Raw genomic sequence first — 10,649 nt, 5'->3', positions numbered from 1 at the left:
GGTCAATAATGAGGGTATTTTGTTTGTGAATGATCGTATTGTAGCTCCTAATATTTCAAAGTTGAGGATACATATTTTGCGTGATGCTCATTGCAGTAAGTTCAGTGTACACCCTGGAAGTAAAAAGATGTACAATGATTCGAAGAAACAATTTTGGTCGAAAAGAATGAAATCTGACATAGCAGAATTTGTATCTCGTTGTTTGAATTGTCAACAAGTGAAAGCAGAAAGAAAGCGACCAAGAGGTCTTTTGCATAGCCTTAAGGTTCCAGAATGGAAGTGGGACCATATCACCATGGACTTTGTCACGAAATTGCCGAGGTCGTCAAGGGGTTGCGATTCAATTTGGGTTATCGTCGATAGATTAACCAAGTCTTCATGTTTTATTCCTTATCAGATGACATATAAGCATGATCAGATGGCCAGATTGCATATCAGAGAAGTTTTGAGATTGCATGGTGTGCCTAAGTCCATTGTATCAGATCGTGATCCCAGATTTTCTTCTCATTTTTGGCAGAGTTTACAAGAGGCCCTTGGTACTCGTTTACATTTGAGTACAACATATCATCCTCAGACAGACGGACAGTCAGAACGTAATATTCAGACATTAGAGGAAATGCTGAGAGCTGTAGTGATGGATTTTGGTATTGGTTGGCAGGATTCGTTACCACTTGTCGAGTTTTCTTATAACAATAGTTATCAAGTGAGCATTGGAATGTCACCATTTGAAGCACTATATGGCAGGAAGTGTCGATTTCCTTTGTATTGGGACGATTTATCTGAAGCACCAATTGTAGGACCTGATATGATAAGAGATATGACAGAGAAGGTGAAATTGATTCAGAGTCGTATGAGAGCTGCTCAGGATAGACAGGCTAAGTATGCGAGCATCAGGAGACAGCCGTTGATTTTTGAGAAAGGTGACAGAGTTTTTCTGAAAATATCTCTTTTTCGTGGTACAATTAGATTTGGAAAGAAGGTTAAATTATCACCGAGATTTATAGGTCCGTATGAGATTTTCGAACGTGTTGGTGATTTGGCTTATAGATTAGCTCTTCCTCCTGCGTTATCAAGTGTTCATGATGTTTTTCATGTGTCCATGTTGAGGAAATATCATCCAGATCCTTCTCATGTACTTCCACCCGATGAGGTTAAGTTAAATCAGAATTTGAGCTACATTGAGAGACCGATTGAAATTCTAGACAGAAAAGATAAGCAACTCAGAAATAAATTGATACCGTTGATTAAAGTACAGTGGAACAAACATGGTGTCGAGGAGGCAACTTGGGAATTAGAAGATAAAATGAGACAAAAATATCCCGAGTTATTCAAATGAAGTACGCTTCTATTCTCGGTTTTAATTTCAGTATTGATTATTACTTGTTAGACTTGAAAGAGATGATTGATTTCGAGGACGAAATCTATTTTTAGAGGGGAGGAATTGTAATGCCCGAATTTTGATATAATATGGCAGTAGTTGTAAGGCCCGAGAATTTATTACTGTAATCTGAGATTAATCTGAAATGATTTATTTATTAATTGAGATGATTATAGACGAAACGGATTAGACTGGGAGAGCTGAAAGAAGATTTGACATTTTGGTGCAAGAAAAGTACCCGCGCACATGCGCGACATGTACGGGCGCACATGCGCGAGGAAGACAGAACCATGCGCGCACATGCGCGGCTTGAATGCGCGCACATGCGCGGAACGTCCAGAGAGTTCGGCGCACATGCGCGGCGGAAGGCAGCGCAGAGTGAAGGGATGTGAGAGACAGAACATCTCGCGCATATGCGCGAGATATGTTGCGCATATGTGCGAGAAGATAAATGCGGAAGGTGCCGGGCCGAACCTCAGGCTCATATACGCGGCTTTGTTCGTGCATATGCGCGCGGCATGCAGAATGGAAAAATGCCACTTGGTCTGTAGTATGCAACGTGTATATATATATATATATATATAAGACAAGCCTTATTCAGAAAGAAGCAAAAAGGAAGAAAGAAAAACGAGGGAAGAAGCTCCAATTCCTTTCGGGTGAGAATTTGAGTGTTACGCAAAATACGCCCGTCCGATTTTAAATCCGACTTCAGTACCGAGTTCCTATCAAAGCAGGCTACAACTGGACGTAAGTGTTGTTACGTTTAGACATGATTGGAATTTATGATATTGTCAGAATTGAATATGAATCAGATATAGTGTTTCTGCTACAGTAGACATTGTATAATTGAAGTCAGATTAAAGAATAGACTGTTTATACAATTGTTATGATTTTCGAAAGATATTGATTGGGAATTGATATCAGAGTTGTGTTGTTACTGATCTTAAGTGTACAGACATTGAGATTATGAATTGTACTGATACTGATTATGAATTCTGATATTATATCTGTGATGTTGAGATTGACGGAGATATCAAAACTGTATTGTTATGCCGTCGAAACATCAGTTGATTTAGAGTGATCAGATTCAGTAATGATTTCGATGATATTGTTGATATGAATTAGATTGTACAAGACTTCGTCTTCGTCAGACCGGGAAGACAAAGGTATAATTCATGTTTTGTTTGGGGAAGACACAACTCAAATGAAATTCAATTTGAGTTTCCCAACAAAATCACATACTTGTTCTGTTTGTACTTTATATTGATTTATATATATGTACTGAGATAGGAGTGTCATTGGTAGATACGCCAATTTTCTAAACGTTCGGTGATATCGATGCTTCGGATCAGATTCACTCCGATTGTAGATTTCGATACAGACCAGACCAAAGTTTAGGAATAAGATGTAACGCCACCCCGATTGGGAGAGTAGGTGGGAGACCTATTACATCTTATTCACACCGGGATCCCTAGACTTAGATACGAGTCAAGTTAAAGAGTAAGAATCAGATTGTTTTATCTGTATTCACTAATGTGTCATAATTACTGATTATGTGTTATGATTTGTATTAAACAGCATGACATGCATGTATACATGTTTTATACTGGGATTTATTCTCACCGGAGTATCCGGCTGTTGTCTTGTTTTGTATGTGTGCATGACAACAGGTGGGACAGGATCAGGGTCAAGAAGATGATGAGAGAAGACGAGTTTAGAGTGGTGATTCCGGACTTATTGTAGACTTGGTTTAATACTTGAAATTTAGTAGTTATACCTTAGACTAGTTTGAATAATTGTCGTACATTATTGTACTTATATACTGAGATGTATATTAGTTACATTCCATTACGTTCCGCACTTACATTTTAAAAAGAAAAATTTTAAGACCTTATTTATCTTAATTGATAAATAAATCCCAAAGATGATTAAGAAGATGATTAGCGTACGGGTCCCCACAACACGTGGTATCAGAGCGATAGATCCTTTAGACTGAGATAGAAGAGAATGAGCGGGGTAGATTGAGTTTTCTTTCCTTGCATGTGATTGCTAGCATGAGATTTATTTTAATGTTGATTTACATTATGTATGCTAGCATGATACTATGATTTACTGCTTTGAAATACATGGTTACCTGATTATCTGATTTGAACTGGTATTATGTATTATTGAGTATGAATCAGATCTGATTCAAGATCAGCAATAAGTTGATCAAAGAAAGATTGGAACAGACTTGTAGTATTTGGGTTACTAATGGTTTTGGTAATCAGATATACCTCCTAGAAGAATTCCCTAACGGGGCAGTACTTCGCTTGAACAGATAGATATATCAGAAACTCCGATGGAAATACAGTTGAAGAAATTTCAGTCGTTTCAACCGCCGATTTTGAGGGGTACTGAGATGTCTGAAGAGTGTCAGAATTGGTTAGATGACATAGAACTGTTGTTTGAATTGCTTAAGTATTCAGATGAACAGAGAATTACATTGGTGCTCAACCAGTTACGAGAGGCCGCCAGGAGTTGGTGGATTACAATCAAGGGAGTATTAGAACAACGTGGTACTGTGATCACGTGGGAAGTTTTTAAAGCCGAATTCTGTCAAAGATTTTTCTCAGTTTCATACCTGAGAAGACAAAAGAGCAGAATTTGAGAATTTGAAACAAGGCCAACTGAATATTGAAGAATATGTTGCTAAATTCTCTACTCTACTACGTTTTGCTCCTCAGATAGCTGGGAATGATGAAGCCGTAGCTGAGCAGTTCATCAAAGGATTGAATTAAGAGATAGTTGCATTGATAAATATGCAGCGACCTTACCATTTTGCTGATACTTTGAGTAGGGCAAAGAGAGCTGAGGTGAGTCTGATTCGACAACGAGAAAGATTGGATGTGATTCCACTCCAAACACAACAACTTCCCTCTTAGATTTGATAAAGGCAGTACGAGTGGAAAGCAAGATTTGCTGAAAGCTCGAAAGAAACAGTTTAAGAAGTTAGGGAGCGGACTTAGTGGTTCGTCTAGCTCCAGTGGTTCCAGCACGAGTTATACTGGAGTATATTGCAGAACTTGCGGAGGGAGACATCCCACAGAGCAATGCCAGGGAGTGACTGGTAGTTGCCATATTTGTAGACAGCCGGGACACTTTGCTAGAGTTTTTCCTCAGAGAAGTTCCCGAAGATTTTAGGGAGTAGAAGACCGAGGAACAGACACAGGACACACCTGATGATATAGTGGCAGGTACTGTTCTTTTATGATTATATTGCATAGGTATTGATATATACTAATGCATTCCCTACGATTATCTTTGACTGAGTTGCATTGAGATATGCTGTATTTGTTGAGTTTGTTTGTACTGTAGTATTGATTCCTTTACTTTTTGGGAAAGAAATATTGATATCAGAGATTTCTGTGAAATATTGTATACTACAGTAAGATGAGAATGAGGTCGAGTTAGATTATGATGTACTTATGTTTCTGATTTGACCGCATTATTGATATTAATATGCTGAACAAGTACAGAACTATTGTAGATTCCTTCCAGAAAAATATAAGATTCAGACCAGATAGGGCTGATGAGTAGAAATTCCACGGTAAGGATTCTAGATCCAGAATTCCTTTGATATCTGTATTGTTTATGACTCGATTGATACAGTAAGGAGCAGATGGTATCCTTATGTATTCAGTAGACATACTGAAATCGAGCCTAGTATTGGTAGATTTGCCAAGCGATGTACGAGTTGGTTGACGTCTTCCTAGATAAGATTTTTGATTTGCTTTATATCAGGAAGATAGATTTCAGAATTGAATTGATACCAGGTACTGTTTGTGTTATAGAATTCAGTACAGAATGATATTGAATGTACAGAATGTCACTGCATGAATTGAAAGAATTGAAATATCGGTGGAAGAATACTGACCAAGAGTTACATCTGATTTAGTGCTTCTCTTGGAAATATTCAGTTCTTTCTATAGATTTATAAATCCTGTGTTCAGAGGTATTCTAATGATTTATGCTTATTATATCTATGATATGTGGATATATTCGCAGCGTCTGATCGATTGAATCAAACGATTGAAGATTGTATTGAATACTCTGAAAATTGTGATGATTGTATACAGAAATTATTCAGATAAGAATCTTGCTTGAAACAGATTGTATTCAGAATAAGCGATATCTGAAGTTAATATACCGATTGATTTTGACACAGTTGAGATTGTGATCAGTGACTGAGAACGATACCGATATCAGAAAGATCACAAATCTGAGAAATGTCAGAAATTTATTTTTGTCTAAGTTGGCAGATTATCTTATCCGATTATGTTTTGAACTGTTTGGGAATTGTTAGCTTCTAGATAAGTATTTGATACAGATTGTATGGTTTGGGGGCATATCATCTTTGTAGATAATATAGCAGTTGATCTGGGCAACGTGAAGATGTAATCGATTATTGAAACCGAATCAGAGCTGAATTCGAGAATTACGGCATTTCAGAGATTTAACCAGAATGTTCAGAACTTAAATTCGATAATCTGAGCAGAACATCGATCAGAGTGGCAGATATGTGATTTTTGCTGTATGAAAATGATTATCTTGTGATGTCAAATGTTTCAGAATTGCACGACAGAATTTGATATCGATAGTCAGAACCGAATACCAGGTAGGTATTTTTTTTAAGTTATATTATTAACTGATTTGTTTGTACCAAATAATTCGAATCTGAAATGACAGATAGTGTCAGAAACACACAATAGTGGATTCAGTTTTTATTTTGGTAACTGAGAATGGATAATATTCGGACAGACAGTTTTGACATAGACAGATTAAATCAGTTGTGACAGAATTTGTACTGAAATGTCTGAATCGCCAATAAATGAAGATAGAAAGATAGAAATCAGAAGAGTTATTACAGAATTGGTATATTTCTGACTAGACATGGGGAGTATAATTCGATTAATTTCGTAATGAGATCACTATAATACTTTCCAGATTGTGATATAATATGATTGTGATTGACAGATTGTTCAATCTATATCTATTAGTTTGTACAAGATGACGTACAAACATGACCAGATGACAAAGATCGATGTCAAAGAAATGGTCAGATTGATCAGAATGTTGAGGTAGATTATATCAGATTTTGAATTTTGATTGAGTTTGTAATTGTGGATGAACATACCATGAACTCATTCAGATATTATCCACCAACTGACAGATAGCCAGAGTGTACTATCCGGATATTGAGAGATATCCAGAGAGTTGCAGTGCTGGATGCTAGTACCAGCTGAGATGACATATTGTCGCTGTGTGAATTATTGTACGATAATAGTTATCAGATAACCAGATGGGTAATGAAATAGTTACAGACGATATATTGTACAGTTAGTACTGCAGATTTCTTTGGTATAAGAATAATATATCGGAGATACCTGAGATAAGAGTTGATACGGTCAAAGATATGACAAAGAAAATGTAGCTAATTCAGAAGAGAATGAGGATAGCTCAGACCAGACAGACTTAATATGCCAACGTCGGATGGTGATGATTGGTATTTGGGGCCGGAGATTTAATATATCCTTGACTGGGATAAACAGATTTGATAACAGCTGATGATATTGATTTGGTATGAGCTGTTGATTGGTATATACAGATGTTGTATAGCCAGTATTGTGAGATTGATTCTGTCAGAGTTATTTTGAAGGGTGTTATGATATGATGCTCTTGAATTATTATTCCAATTTAGAATCACAGATCCGTACAAGAAAGATATTTCAGAATGAAGATTATTCTATTATTGAAAATACAGTAAGTTGACAGGGCATCAAAGAGACTATCTGAAAGACAGAATTTGTCATAAGATTGAGATTTCAGAATGGATTCATTAAGATGAGTTTCTGATTTAAACTCTGTATACATTTCTTCTGATATGTCTGAATTGATTACTTGCGAGTTCGAGGACGAACTCAGATCTAAGAAGGGGAGAAATGTAAGGCCCGAGATTTTATTACTGTAATCTGAGATTAATCTGAAATGATTTATTTATTAATTCAGATGATTATAGACGAAACGATTCAGACTGGGAGGGCCGAAAGAAGATTTGACATTTTGGTGCAAGAAAAGTCCCCGCGCACATGCGCGAGGAAGACAGAACCATGCGCGCACATGCGCGGCTTGAATGCGCGCACATGCGCGGAACGTCCAGAGAGTTCGGCGCACATGCGCGGCGGAAGGCGCGCATATGCGCGAGTGAAGGGATGTGCGAGACAGAACATCTCGCACATATGCGCGAGATATGTTGTGCATATGCGCGAGAAGATAAATGCCGAAGGTGCCGGGCCGAACCTCCGGCTCATATGCGCGGCTTTGTGCGTGCATATGCGCGCGGCATGCAGAATGGAAAAATGCCACTTGGTCTGTAGTATGCAACGTGTATATATATATATATATATATATATAAGACAAGCCTTATTCAGAAAGAAGAAAAAGGAAGAAAGAAAAACGAGGGAAGAAGCTCCAATTCCTTTCGGGTGAGAATTTGAGTGTTACGCAAAATCCGCCCGTCCGATTTTAAATCCGACTTCAGTACTGAGTTCCTATCAAAGCAGGCTACAACTGGACGTAAGTTTTGTTACGTTTAGACATGATTGGAATTTATGATATTGTTAGAATTGAATATGAATCAGATATAGTGTTTCTGCTACAGTAGACATTGTATAATTGAAGTCAGATTAAAGAATAGACTGTTTATACAATTGTTATGATTTTCGAAAGATATTGATTGGGAATTGATATCAGAGTTGTGTTGTTACTGATCTTAAGTGTACAGACATTGAGATTATGAATTGTACTGATACTGATTATGAATTCTGATATTATATCTGTGATGTTGAGATTAACGGGGATATCAAAACCGTATTGTTATGCCGTCGAAACATCAGTTGATTTAGAGTGATCAGATTCAGTAATTATTTCGATGATATCGTTGATATGAATTAGATTGTACCTTGTTCAGATATGGATCAGATTATATACTGATTTGAGTATTGATCAGGACAGGTTTTGAATCGAATTATATACTTATATTGTATTTATGCGATTGTCATTGCCAGACTGGGTATGGACAGATTGGAATACAAGACTTCGTCTTCGTCAGACCGGGAAGACAAATGTATAATTCATGTTTTGTTTGGGGAAGACACAACTCAAATGAGATTCAATTTGAGTTTCCCGACAAAATCACATACTTGTTCTGTTTGTATTTTATATTGATTTATATATATGTACTGAGATAGGAGTGTCATTGGTAGATACGCCAATTTTCTAAACGTTCGGTGATATCGATGCTTCGGATCAGATTCACTCTGATTGTAGATTTCGATACAGACCAGACCGAAGTTTAGGAATAAGATGTAACGCCACCCCGATTGGGAGAGTAGGTGGGAGACCTGTTACATCTTATTCACACCGGGATCCCTAGACTTAGATACGAGTCAAGTTAAAGAGTAGGAATCAGATTGTTTTATTTGTATTCACTAATATGTCATAATTACTGATTATGTGTTCTGATTTGTATTAAACAGCATGACATGCATGTATACATGTTTTATACTGGGATTTATTCTCACCGGAGTATCCGGCTCTTGTCTTGTTTTGTATGTTTGCATGGCAACAGGTGGGACAGGATCGGGGTCAAGAAGATGATGAGAGAAGACGAGTTTAGAGTGGTGATTCCGGACTTATTGTAGACTTGGTTTAATACTTGAAATTTAGTAGTTATACCTTAGACTAGTTTGAATAATTGTTGTACATTATTGTACTTATATACTGAGATGTATATTAGTTATATTCATTACGTTCCGCACTTACATTTTAAAAAGAAAAATTTTTAGACCATGTTTATCTTAATTGATAATTAAATCCCAAAGATGATTAAGAAGATGATTAGCGTCCGGGTCCCCACAGTAGTTGTGATGGTTCTTGGCTTTACGATACGGTATGAATGGTAATGATGTTATAGAATGGAATAGATAATGGATGGGTAGAATCAAAGGTGGAATTTGAGCTAAATAGGTAATGAAAGTGCAGAAACGGTATGAAAAATATGGCACAAGTTGTGGTTTTTAGAATAATGTTTTGTATATTGATCCAATTGATGTGAGGCCACTTTCATTAGAAAGATAAGACATAAGTCTATAACTTTCCAGTTTTGAGGTTTGTTCAAATCATTAGGGAAGATGAGCCAAAAGCGCCCCGAAGTGTGTCGTGCGTATCGTCGTTCCTACAATGACACATGTTGGAAGATTGAGCATAAATTTTAACTCAGAACTCCAAATGACATGAGGCCAATTGGAGATGCAAGCCAAGATATAGGGCTACAACTTTCTAGTTTACCACTTTTCCTAATTCTGAAGGGAAGAGGCGTTTCGGAAGCTATCTTTGTAGTGGATGTCCGCAGAGTGCGCGCCCGGGCGGGAATTAATGTGCGCCCGAGCGGGTCTTGTTCGGGAAAAATGGTGTTTTGGCCGAGAGTTCCGCGTCCGGGCAGAAAAAGATGTCCGCCCGGGCGGCCAGCGATTTTTTTAAAGCGTGTTTTCGATATTTAAGTGCTATAATAGAAGAGTTGGTTCACTTTTCCCTCAATTCTCTACTCACTTCTCGATTCTTCACTACAAGGGAAGCTAGGGTTATCTTTTTCCTTCATTGGTCCCTTTGATTCTAGCTACTTGTTGGGTTTTTGGAGTAAGAGCAAGAGCAATTTGGGTTCAAGGAACTAAGGTAAGCTTGTGAGTTTAGTTATTGTTGGATTTTTGTGTTGAGGAATTTTGGAGATTTTGATTGTGTTGGTTTGAATTTAAAATGGAATTGAAGCCAATGGCAAAGTAAAGGAGCTAACTCTTTAGCACGCATGTTATGTGTTTGATTAAAATGATTCAATAAATGTTTTTATGGCATATTACGGTTAAGAAATTTACAGATCTTGATTCGAAGCAGTATTGAATTAATTATGAATTTTGTACAGAAACAGCTTTGTTTTGATAAGTGATCCGAGTTCTTGAGTTATAGTAGATTTCAGAGGTTCAAGACTTCTCACCTACACATTTCGATCTTCTTTTGGTAATATTTGAAAGGTATGTTACGGTCGGTAACATACGAGGTAAAAGTATCATTTTTATTTTAAATTGAAAACTCTATGGCTCGATGAACTATTGGTGATTTGATGATGATTGTTGTATTGAGATGAGTTGATTATGATATCGAAATGATGATATTGATT

This window comes from Primulina tabacum, chromosome 6 (genome assembly GCF_025594145.1).
Source record: "Primulina tabacum isolate GXHZ01 chromosome 6, ASM2559414v2, whole genome shotgun sequence".
Classification (NCBI taxonomy): domain Eukaryota; kingdom Viridiplantae; phylum Streptophyta; class Magnoliopsida; order Lamiales; family Gesneriaceae; genus Primulina; species Primulina tabacum.
The sequence above is the reverse complement of the archived record's forward strand: the minus strand, read 5'-3'. Positions refer to the sequence as shown.